The sequence below is a fragment of the Notamacropus eugenii genome, chromosome 4, assembly GCF_028372415.1.
Source record: "Notamacropus eugenii isolate mMacEug1 chromosome 4, mMacEug1.pri_v2, whole genome shotgun sequence".
Classification (NCBI taxonomy): domain Eukaryota; kingdom Metazoa; phylum Chordata; class Mammalia; order Diprotodontia; family Macropodidae; genus Notamacropus; species Notamacropus eugenii.
This window is the reverse complement of record NC_092875.1, coordinates 17945664-17958104: the sequence shown is the minus strand read 5'-3', so window position 1 is coordinate 17958104 and position 12441 is coordinate 17945664.

Genomic DNA, 12441 nt, shown 5'->3' with positions numbered 1-12441 from the left:
TCACACATGTAGTATATGTCTGAAGCTAGATTTGAACTCAGGTGTTTCTGACTCCAGCCATCACCGGAAAGCCAGAAAGGGAATTCCTGTCACCCAAAGGAGGGAGGAGGGGCTTCTTGCATCAGAGTCAAGGGTGTGGACCCAGGAGGGAACTCTGAAAGTGGAGGAGTGTCCAGGGTGAAGCAGGAAGCTAGCCAAGGAGGCTAGTCCTACAGCACCTACTGGACAGTCTACAGAATAGACCCCATTGCTCTCCAGGTCACATGCCAAGCATCTACATAGCATACACAGATGTGTGATCCCCACCATAACCCTGTGAGTCAGGTGCTATTACTATTTCCATTTTACAGGTAAGGAAACTGAGGCTGATAGAGGTTAAATGACTAACCCACGGTAACACAGCTAGTAAATGTCTGAAGTTAGATTTGGACTCAAGTCTTCCTGATTCTCAATCCAACACTCTCCCCCTGTGCTACTTAGCTATCTAAATCATGGGCCACTGCCTCCTTCTGCCCTTTCCTAATCAGCCCTGTCCTCCTCGACCTCCCACCACAGATTTCAGTAGGTTCCTGAGTGTTGAGTTGGACTGGATCACTTCCCAATGGGCCTCCACCCTTCCCTGATGGGCCCCTTGTTAAAGACGTGTATGGCTATGACTGAGAGCTCTGAACCCCACTAAACCATCTGCTAACACACTCTGCTCCCCAGACAGTGACCTGTGTGTGTGTGTGTGTGCATGCATGTGTTCATGCACACTCATCCATGATCACCCTCCCACACCCGCTATGGTACATGATATTGAAAGCTAGGTAGAACCTTAGAGATCTACTAGACGAACTTTCTCCCTTTTGTCGAAAATGAAGAAACTGAACCCTGGAGAAGTAAATTAGCTCACCCAAGGTCACACAGCCTGGTCATATACCTGGGCTGTGATTTAAGTCTCTCCCCCAAATGCCAATCCTGCATCTCCAACCACCAGCTCAGCGTGTCCAAAACCCAGCTCCTTCTCCGTCCCCCACTTCCCTATTTCTGTTGAGGAATCACCATCCTCCAAAAGCATCAAGAGTCATCCTTAGTTCTTCCTTTTCCATCACCTCGAACCTGAATCTTGTCGGCCCCTCCCCCACAGCAGTTCTGTTTCCAGCCCCTTCTCTCCAGGTCACCATACACAGCCCCCACCCTCATTGAGTTCATCATTGTCCTAACCATCCCAATGTCCTTCCCATTATTTTTACATTCCCTCTCTCCCTTCTCCCATCCAATCTCCAAATGGCCATTAAGCTGATATTCTTCAGTTCATATCTGAATGCTTTCGCCCCCTGCTTCAATGATTCACATTTGTCTTTAATTTAAATAAAATCTCTAAGTTCTGACCAAACAGGCTTGTGTGTTTGCTGTTTGTTAGTCATTTGCCACCTCTTTGCTTTTGCACTGGCTGCCCTCATGTCTGGTACACCATCCTGCCACCACCAAAATCCTCAGAATGCACAGACTTCTTTGAATGTCATAGACATTCAGGGACTTAAAAGTCATTTTGTTCCACACCCTCATTTACAAATGAGGAAAGTGAGGCCCCAGAACAAGGCAGTAACAGTCCAAATTGCACAGCTACCAACTCCACTAGTTGGTGAGCCAAGACTGGAACTCAGGCTTCTGAACGTCCAGGATTGTGCTCAATGAACTAAACTATGATGAATTTCTTCAAGGCCAATTGCAATGTAGCAGTGGGGCCACATCCAAGAAGCTCTCTCTGATTCCTCTCAGTTAGAAGTGGTTTCTTTCCCCTCTACACCCCAATGGGCTTAGTGTAGCCCCACCCTATGGCACTGGGCAATTCTATTCCAGCCTCTACAGAGCCTACTAGTGCCAGGCACAGAGCTAAGTTCTGAGAATGAATGAGAAGCCAGAGTCACTACCCTCAGGGATCAGATATTCTATTGGGGGGAGGGGGAGGATAGGGCAAAGGCATACACACAGGCCTCTCTCCCTCTCTCTCTCCTTTATCTCTCTCTCTTCCTCCTTTTCTGACTTTGTTTCTGTCTATGTATATATGGATAGATGATAGATAGATAGACTGACAGACAGACGGATAGATGGATAGATGGATAGACAGATGGATAGACGGACAGACAGATGGATAGATGGACAGATAGATAGAGAGATAGAGTAAATATATAGAACAGCTATTGCAGGTAAGTAGGGGATGTAGAGCATAGAGCTGTAGGCCTGGAGTCAAGAAGACCTGAGTTCAAATTCAGACTCAGACACTTACTAGCTGTGTGACCCTAGTCAAGGCACTTACTCTCTGCTTGAGTTTTTTCATCTGTAAAGAAAATGGGGATACCAATAGCACCAACCTCCCTTTGCTGTGAGGATCAAATGGGATCGTATTTGTAAAGTGCTTTGCAAACCTTAAAGTACTAAACAAAGCTAGCTATTCTTATTATATATGAACAGATATACATGGATATATATATATGTGTGTGTGTGTACATATATAGATACTCAGCAGTTTATATGAAGTAAATACAAAATTTAGATATATACTAGATGTGCAAATGCAGTCACCTGTGTGTGCTGTATATATATGTGGGGTTATGTGTGTGTGTGCGCGTGTGTGTGCGCGCGCGTGTGTGTGTGTGTGTGTGCGTGTGTGTAGAATGGTGTATACAGAGATGGAGAAAGGAATATGGTTCTGATTTCACTCCAGTAGAGAGCCCCTAGTGAGGACCTTCTGCCACCAATAAACTCTGCTCCTTCTTAGCAGCCTCTAGGCTTAGAGATCTGCCTAGAGCTCTGAGAGGTTCGGAGCTTTGCCTTGGGTCTCCACCCCCCAGTAAGTGTCAGAGCCAGGACTTGAACCCTGACCTTCCTGTCTCCAGGGAGGGCTAGCTCTCAGTTCACTGCTGAGATGCCTTCTAGAGAGAACGTGAAGTAAATAGAGCAGTCACATCCTATATATGCACTGCAACAAATACGTAGAGAAAGACAGAGAGGGGGAGAGACAGAGTTAAAGAAAGAGACAGAGGGAGAGAGAGAGGGAAAGGGAGACAGAGGGAGAGAAAGACAGAGAGAGACAAAGAAAGAATGAGACGGGGAGAGAGAAAGAGACAGAGAGAGAGGAAGAGAGATAAAGAGCATGAGACAGAGAGACAGACAGACAGACAAAGACAGAGGAAGAGTGAGATAGAGGAAGAGAAAGACAAAAGACAGAGAGGGAAAGGGAGACAGAGGGAGAGAAAGATAGACAGACAAATAAAGAGACAGAGAGAGATGGAGAGGGAGACAGGAAGAGAAAGACAGACAAAGAATGAGAGAGACAAAGAGAGTGAGACAGGGGGAGAGAAAGAAAGAGACAGAGAGAGAGGGAGAGAGATACAGAGTGTGAGATAGAGGGAGAGAAACACAGAGAAAAAAAGAGACAGAGAGAAAGGGAAAGGGAGACAGGGAGAGAAAGACAGAGACAAGAGACAGAAAGAGAGAGGGAGAGGAAGAGAAAAACAGAGACAAAGAAAGAGAGAGAGAGGGAGAGAGATAAAGAGAGTGAGACAGAGACAGAGAGAAGAGAGAGAACATACAACTGACTTTGGAAAGAATTGTTCTCCCAATTGGGAGGATGAGAAAGAGTCTCTTCTAGGAAATGGTGCAGGAAAAAAACAAGCATTTATAGATTCAAATAGATTTATTTAATTAATTATTAAATATCAATAATTCTAGTTCATATGCATTATAATTAATACTTAAGCATATTATTTATTTTAAATATATTTTATTTACATAAAAATAAAATCTATTTATCTATGACTACAACAGCTCCGTCTACCCTCCCCCCCCAAGAGTCAGATGAGGTGGCAGCCTCAGTGGCAGGAGGGAAACTCATGGGACAGCCTTCGAAGAGGAACAAAGTTCCAGAACAGCCACCAGAGTTTGCCCACCCCTGAGCTACACTGTTCTGCCTGAGGTATGTCAAGGAGGCTTCCATGTATGATCTCTTTTGAACCTCACAAGGATCCCCCCCCTAAGGTATGATTACAGGCATGATCATCCCCATTTCACAGATGGAGAAAAGTGAGTCCTGGGTTAAGACTTGCACAGGGTTATACAGCTAGCAAGTGTCAGAGGCAAGATTTGAACACAGCTGTCTTCCCAACTTGAAGTCCAGCCCCCCTACAAAGTACTTTCTACCCCTTACCTCATTGGATCCTCACAACAATCAAGTAGGAGAGTCCTTAGAAGATCAAATGTCAAAGTTAGAAGAAGCCTTAGGACAGAATATGGGGAAGGACAGACTGAGAGAGACCTTAGTACCTAAAACATAGATTGTAAAGGTGGAAGAGACCTTAGAACTTAAAAAGTTAAGTGCCCAAGACTAAAGAATGCATAGATTTTACAAAGACAAGATGTGGGTTTGGGCATTTGGGGTGTTTTTTGCTCCACTGAGGGAGTGAGGAGGATCAGAGCAGGGGTACAGCCACTGACCAACAAAGACAAGGCAGAATGTCACCAATTCTTTTTCTTCTATTTTCTCCGACAAGGAGAATGACCTTTGAACTACAAAGAATAGGGGGCTGGTACCCAGGGTAAGCAGAGAGATTCTGGGTTCTAGCCACCAGGACCACTACATTCCAGGATACTTCAGGAGCTGGTCCGTGTAACTGTCAAGTGGTCCCTGGAAGTTTTATTGCTTTTTAATATGATATATATTAATTAATTAACAGTTAATTAAAACTAATATTATGAGTCACCTCAGTGAAGCCTTCCTGATCTCCTTTATTATGGGGTTTCCCCACCCTAGTGCTCAGTATCTGGCATGGAATAAATTAATAAATCAGTAAACGCCAGTTGATTCACGGACCAGTTGCCTGTCTTATATTTAAGCACAAATATGTAACAACATATTTCTTGACTCTGTAGTTACTTTGTATCTATTTATAATTTGTCTCTCCCCTCAGAATGTAGCCTCCTTGCAAGTAGGAAGTATTTCGTTCTTTGTCTTTGCACCTCCAGCACCCAGCACCAGAGGACCAGCACTCAAGCTAAGTTACTAGATTTCATCGTACACCATTTCTTTTCTCACTCCCTCCATCTTCCTGAAGTTCCTGAGGCTTTCTCCTAATGATTACCCAGCTTCCCTGGCAGCCCTTTCCATACCCACCACCCGGCCCCGATAGGGAGCTGAAATAATCCTCGTCACCCATGACCACTTCCAGGTTTTCCCTCCAGCACCATTACAGAGAGGATTGGTCCAACGTTAGCCCATAAATGGGTGCCATTATGAGGACCAGAAAGCAGGACTCCAGCAGCCTCATTCACTGTTCTCTCCACAGCACCAGGCTGCATTAACACTTTTTGGGGAGGGAAAGGGGCAGAGGAAACAGAGACTCAACATTTCCAACCACAGCCACTTGGGGGCATTTGAAGTTTCACAGAACAGAATTCTTGCCTTTGAATCCGCCCAGAACACTGGAGTTAACATGCCAACTCTCATGCCAAGGCTCTGGGATTTCTGAAAAACTAGAAAGGGTCATGGCCTCCATTCCAGATTTCATCCCAAAGACAACATCGCCATTGCTCTGAAAGCACTCATTCCCTGGGCATGCCCACATTGGGGAACTTTCAGCATCTGCAGACACACTTGAAGGTATCTTTTCATCCTCACCCACCACCACTGCTTACCATTTAAATAGAGTGTTGGAAGATAAAAATATACAGTATCTCCATCTGACAAGGAGCTCTCCAGACTCTCCATCGCCAAGACAAGGGCCTTGACATCTCCACGTCCGAGTCATCCAGGGAAAGGGGCAGGGGGAGAGGGAGGGATTCAGACTGTGTTATTGACTCTAGAATTACAATACAGCTGGAATGGAGGAGAGCTAAATTCTACGGATGGCTGGGCCATTAATTAGGCTGCTCCACCCTGGTCAAGTGACTCAATTCCTCTGGAACTTGGTTCCCCCACCTGCAAAATTAAGAGGTTTGAGAGAGATGATCTCTGAGGTGCCTGTAAAGCACTGACATTTGACATTTCATGGCTCTGAACTGCTGTTGTATGTCTATGTTCAAAGGTTACTTTTAGCACAAATGTGCCATGCCCCATGATTCAAGTATCCAGACAGCCCTAGTGTTCTATGCTCTAAGATACCTAGGTTCCAGCTCTCACATTCTTTGGTCCATATTCGAAGGCCTCTCCCAGCCCTGACATCCCCTGTTCTAAGACCCCTCCCAGCCCTGATATCCCCTGTTCTAAAACCCTTCTCAGCTCTTACCTTCTCTGTTCTAAAGTCTCTTTCAACCCTGGCACTCTCTGTTCTCTGTTCTAAGGTCGCTCTCAGCTCTGACCTTTTGTTCAATGTTCTAAGATTCTTCTGTTGAGTATTGACTGCCATGTTGAGATTTGAAAGCAGCATTCTCTCAATAAAGCTTTTGAGCTCAATCTTCCCCATCCTTTCACAGAATCGTCTGATGAACGTCACTTCTTTGGTTTGGCCGCAGCTCTGGACCCAGACCTCTGTCCTCCTCTTCAAGGGTTAAAGAGCCTTCTTTCCTCATGGAATTGTTGCTTTTCCAAGACCACAGGCCTGATCAGCCTGGTACAAAAGGACTGATTTAATTCCAGTTGCAGACGATTCACAATGTACCCGCTCCTGGATTTGTAGCAATGTCTGGCTATCAGGTTTCTAGCTAATATCCCCAGCATAGTCCCAGCAGAGGCTGGGAACAAAGACCTCTTTGTTATAAATATATTTTTAAAATCCCTAAAGATATTTAACAGTGCAGCAGAGTTCACACTGCTAAGTGATTCAGCTGTTATTTAATGAGCATGCTTAAAATGAGGTAGAAGTCCCCAGGACTTGGAGATGACCATTTATAAGGAACCTACCCTTTTGATTTATATATAAATAAGGCTCACTCTTTTTAGGGTTTAATTGGAGTTACTCAGGCTCAGGCCTGGAGACTTAGCCTTATGGCCATTCCCCTTGTCCCCTGCTTTTTCTTAAGCTGTTCTGCCCCCATAGAATGCCCCCCACATCTGTACTTCCACCTCTAAACTCCAGACTGTAGACCCACTTATGGAAACCCTCCTACCTGTCAAACCTGGACAGGGTATTGGAAAGATCACAGAATGAGAGTCAGAGGGCCTGGGTTCTGGTCCCATCTGTGACACTAACTCAGTGGGTGTGTGTCCTCTGGCAAGTCGCTTCATAAGATCCTCCAGCTAGAGCTGGAGGGACCTCAGAGACCTCTAGCCCAACCTTTCTCCTTTTACAGATGAGGAAACTGAGATCCAGGGAAATTGTTTTTTCCAGTGACATGGGGAATAAGCATCACAGAAGGAATTTGAACCCAGGTGTCCGACTGCAAATACAATAATCTTTTTTTCCCCATTGTAACATGTTATCTACTAAAGTCTTCCCAGCTCTGATAGTCTACGAACTAAAGTCCTGCTATATGCCAATAGCCTATGTCCAGATCTTTCTGGACTCTGACATCCCCTGTTCTAAGGCCTTTCTGATATTCTGCCATTCTAACTTCTCTTCCAGCTTTAGAGGTTATCTAGTGCAATCCTTTCATTTTACAAATAAGGAAACTGATGCAAAGAGGTGACATGATATGCCCAGGGTCATACAGTATAGTAAGCTACAGTCAACGAGTCAAATTATAGGAATTCCTGACCCCCAGAATCCTGAAAAGGATGGAGGAGAGGCTAAATTGGGGGATGGGGAGGAGAATTTCCTGTCTAGTTTTGTTCAGGATTTCCTGTCCTGTATAGTGTCAAGTTCCTAGAGAGGTCAAAGACCCAGCCACCTAGTGAGAGAAGGCATTGAGTTTCTGGGCAAAAGAAGCTCATACACATTTCTCTGAGCTGGAGAAGCAGCAAGGGACCAAGTCACAATCTGTTGGAGCAAAAGACCTGGACTATCCTTTCACTGCTACATGAGTTATTTGGAAAGTGTGGGTGTGATTGGAAGGTCTCTCTAGTAACCTAAAGTTTATTTTCCTTCCCAAGGAACACTTAAAAGTTGTGCTATGAGTATGAGATCTTTTTTAGGGTCCTGGGGGAAGGGAGGACTTTCCAGAGAGGGAAGAGATCTGCACTGATTAATCTGTGACCACAGAGAGTTCATTCTTAGTTTTCTGTATTTTCTATAGGTTAAAATAAAAGCTGTCCTGTTCCTGATATTCATTATTACCTTAAATGCTTGTATAGAAGCTAGAGGCTCTTTTACCCACCTCTGTGGAGATCAACACACAAGCTATATTCTGAAATTGTTTGCAGGGGGAACTCTGGGTAGGAGCAAAATGACTCAGAGAGATATAAGTGGAGGAGGGTGATCTCAAAATGGTCTGATTGAATCTGATATCTAAGAACTTAGGGTCCTGGACCATCTTTGCACCCCTAAAAAGTGTATAAGCTTCATGAATGCCTTATTAACTCAATTTAACAACCATTTATTCAGTATATACTATGCCCAAGGTAATGTGTTAGGTACTGGGGCCACAAAGAAAAAATTAAATTGTCTGTCCCCAAGGAGCTTACCAAGAGGGTACAACGTGTATGTGAATAAGGAGATACAAGAAGATATGAAGGAGGAGGGTCTGCCGGGGAGGGGGAGGAGGAGGGAGGTAAGTAAGGGAAGGCAGCCAGAGAAGATGTTACATAAACTGAGTCTTGAAAGAAGCCAGAGATAGAGGTGAAGAAGAGGGCGTTTCAGTCATAGAGGACAACCTCTGTTAAGGCACATAGATGGGAGATAGAATGACAAGGTCAGGAAACTGTAAGTAAGATAGTTTGGCTAAAAAATACGTGAATGGATGTATGTGTAGAACCTATATAAAATTGTATGTTGTCTCAGGGAGGGAGGAGGGAGGGAAATCTAAGTTATATGGTAGTGATTGTAGAACACTGAGAATAAATAAATTAATTTTTAAAATTAAAAAAAGAATTACTGGATCAAAAGGTAAAAAAAATACATGAATGGGAAATCCTAATACTTCTTAAAGGTCTGGGGCAACTAAGAGGCACTTAGTAAGATTTACGAATTGATCCATTGCTAATTCTTAGTATGAAACTGAGCCCATCACTCCAAGACAACAATAGAATAGCTAGTTATTCTTATTCTTAGTGCTATACTAGGATAGCTAGCAATTCTATAGCGCTTTAAAATTTGCAAAATGTTTTCTAAATATTTTCTCATTCGATTCTTACAATAATCCTGGGAGGTAGGTGCTATTATTGTTCCCATTTTACAGATGAGGAAACTGAGGCAGAGCTTGACCAGGGGTTGCCTAGATAAGTCGGAGGCAGGATTTGAACTCAGGTCTTCCTGACTCAGTTTCACTCTATCCACTGTGTCACTTGGCTACCTCAAAGTCTACCTGGAATTTGACAGTCATGTTTGATGTTCTCTCCCTTGAGCTAAGCCAGCCGCTGTCTGAAACAGAGAGAAGTTTAAACTTTGAATAGATCCCTAAAAATAGCTCCCTTACTGAATACCAGTGACCAACTCTGGCCCATATGGAGAGCAGCCAGAGAGATCTCTGTCACATGACATTGGGTGAAGGACAAACTGGGTTTGTACAGGTGTCTGTTCTGCCTCTTCCATGGGATTCATATGTGGTCTTGAGTTGTACATGCTCCTCAGGCATGGCAAACCACCTGGCTCGTTGTTCTGGAGGATGCCTGATGAATACAGCATTGAACTTGGTGCCAAGAAGGCCTGGGTTTAAATTTCAGCTCTACTATGTACCAGTTAGGTGACCCAATCCAAGTCATTGAATGTTCTTGAACTTTATTTTCCTCCTCTGTAGAATTGGTGGGTTGGCTTATATGCCCTCTGCAGTTCCTTCTAGCTCTGAAGCTTGTGATAAGGGACAGATGAGCTAGCACATACAAAGCACTTTGTGAGGCATAATGTCTCACATCAATGCTAGCTAATGTTAAGATAATGATAAGGGCAAGGGACAGGGTGAAAGACATTAATTGGCTCCTTTCAGATTACAAGCATTGAATACATCTATTCTCACGGATCAAATAATTCCAGAGGTCTCCAGATAAAGTGAAGATTCACCAGCTTGGACTGACAATAGCCCCAGGTGGTTATATTAGGCACAGCCCTGTGCCAATAATGGGCACTGATTGGACCCCATACGAAGCTCTGGGTCCCATTTTGGTCCCCCCAGCCCCCATCTTAGGAGGGACATTGCTGTTCACTGCAGCCCTACCATGTTGGAGGGGTAACCCTTGCTTCTCAATGGCCATGCATAAGCTCTGACACATCTCAACAGGTCACAGAGGGTTTGAAAGGGGGTTCAGTGAAGATAAAGATCCAACAAAAGAGACTGAGAAGATCTATTTGCTACCAAAGGACCAGCCTGGCATCATTATCATCATATCGAATGCTTACATAGCACCTACCATGTGCCAGACATATTAAACTACTTACAACTAAGCCATTTACAGTTACAATCTCATTTGATCATTACAATAGCCCTGGAAGTTTCGGGAGCTAGTGTTATCCCCACTCTATAGATGAGAAAACTGAGGCAGACAGAGGTTAAGTGACTTGCCTATACCTTGTCATATACCTTGTCAGTGTCTGAGACTGGATTTGAACTTAGACTTTCCTGATGCCAGTATAGGAACCTAAGAAATTTTTTGCCACATTGGAGGAATTAGGGATATTTAAGTGGGAGAAAGAGAAGACTCCTGGTCATCTAGCCCATATCCCTCATTTTAGAGATTAGACATTATAAGTAAGGAGTCAGGAGGGCCCTTAAAACAGAGAATGTCAAAATTGGGAGGGCCCTTAGAACAGGGAATATCAGAGTTGAGAGGGAGCTTAAGATAGGGAATGTCAGAACTGGGAGGAACATTAGAACACAAAATATCAAAGCTGAGGCACCTAGAACATAGAATATCAGAGTTAGAATGAGTGTAAGAACACAGAATGTCAGACCATAGAATATAGAATTTCAAAGCTGGAAGGAATTTCAGAGACCATCCAGTTAAATCTCATCCTTTTATAAATGGAGAAACTGAGGTTTAGGGAGGGAAAGTAATAAGGCCCTATATTAGGTCAGTGGACTTTTCATTATCTGAGAGACACATGAGAAACCCAGCTGGGGAATCATTCCTTTGAGTTGCTCTGGACCAGCCTGGGATCTTTCATCAGTGATGTCAAGGTTAGACTGAAGCTCACAGCCACAGAATTCTCCTTCTCCTCCTGGCCCAGACCTTTGGAAAACATTCACACGCAGTTTCAGTTTACGATTCTTGGTCCTCACCCAAAACTGAAATATTGTTGTGGGGAAGGGGGGGGTCTTTTTTTTAGGGGCAGGTGGCCTTTTTCCTCTTTTTTGACAGCTTGAACAAAACTAGCTGTTTTTGATTTACAGAAAGGTGCCACACACACACACGCACGCAGGCACACATACATACACGCAGGCACGCATGCACGCACACACACACCACTTTTGCAGGACAGAATGTCCCCTATGCCTTGAGAGTGAGTTCTGGCTATTTCTATCCCAAGAGGGCGTCACACTAAGTCTCGCTTCTCATTGCATAATTGTGGCTTGGGCTCCAGGGGCTGGATTCACTCAGGATGATGCAGAGATGAAGAATTTCTTTTTCATAAAATCAAATAAGGAATTTAAATACAAACCAAAAATATCAGGTTGTTTTTTTTTTTTTATTGACTAAACACTCAAATCTGGAAAAAACACATGGTTTTGCCACTGCTTAGCTGTGTGACTTTGGGGAATTCATTTTTCAGTTTCTAAATTTATAAAATAAGGAGCTTGAATTAAATGATCTCAAAGGTCCTTTTCAGTTTTAGCACTCTCTGCTCTAAGGGTCTTCCCAGCCTTGACATCCCCTGTTCTAAGGCCCCTCCCAGCCTGTTCTGAGGCCCCTCCCAGCCCTGATGGTCTACATTTTACCATCTGTGTTTGCCTGCAGCACTGCCAATCTACCAACCTATGACTAACAAATATTATTTTGAGTGTTTTTAACTTTCAAATACAAGAGATTGAAAAGCATCTCCAGGCACTCCATTTCTTTAGCCACCCAGCAAAAGTTCATTGTTCACAGGGTAATTTCATAACATAAGCTAAACCAGTCATTGTCACAAAAGTCACTGGAAGTTTGTGCTGTGTGTGCTGAGTACATAAGGAGCAGTCCTGTGTACCCTGTATTTCCTTCACTGGGAAAACATATCTGCCGCGTAGGATATAAGCTCTCGGTGGCCAAGGTGGCTCACTTGTGTCTCCAGTTTCCTCAGCATCTGTCTTATGGGTAATACATGCTTGGTCCCCAGATCCTTCCCCAACCCCATGTGGAAATTTTTGCATCTGATTGCATCTTCAGACCCAGGAGGCAACCCTCCACTTCACTTAGCTGCCTTTTCTAAGAGAAAACCTGCTTGCCATAGGAAGGAC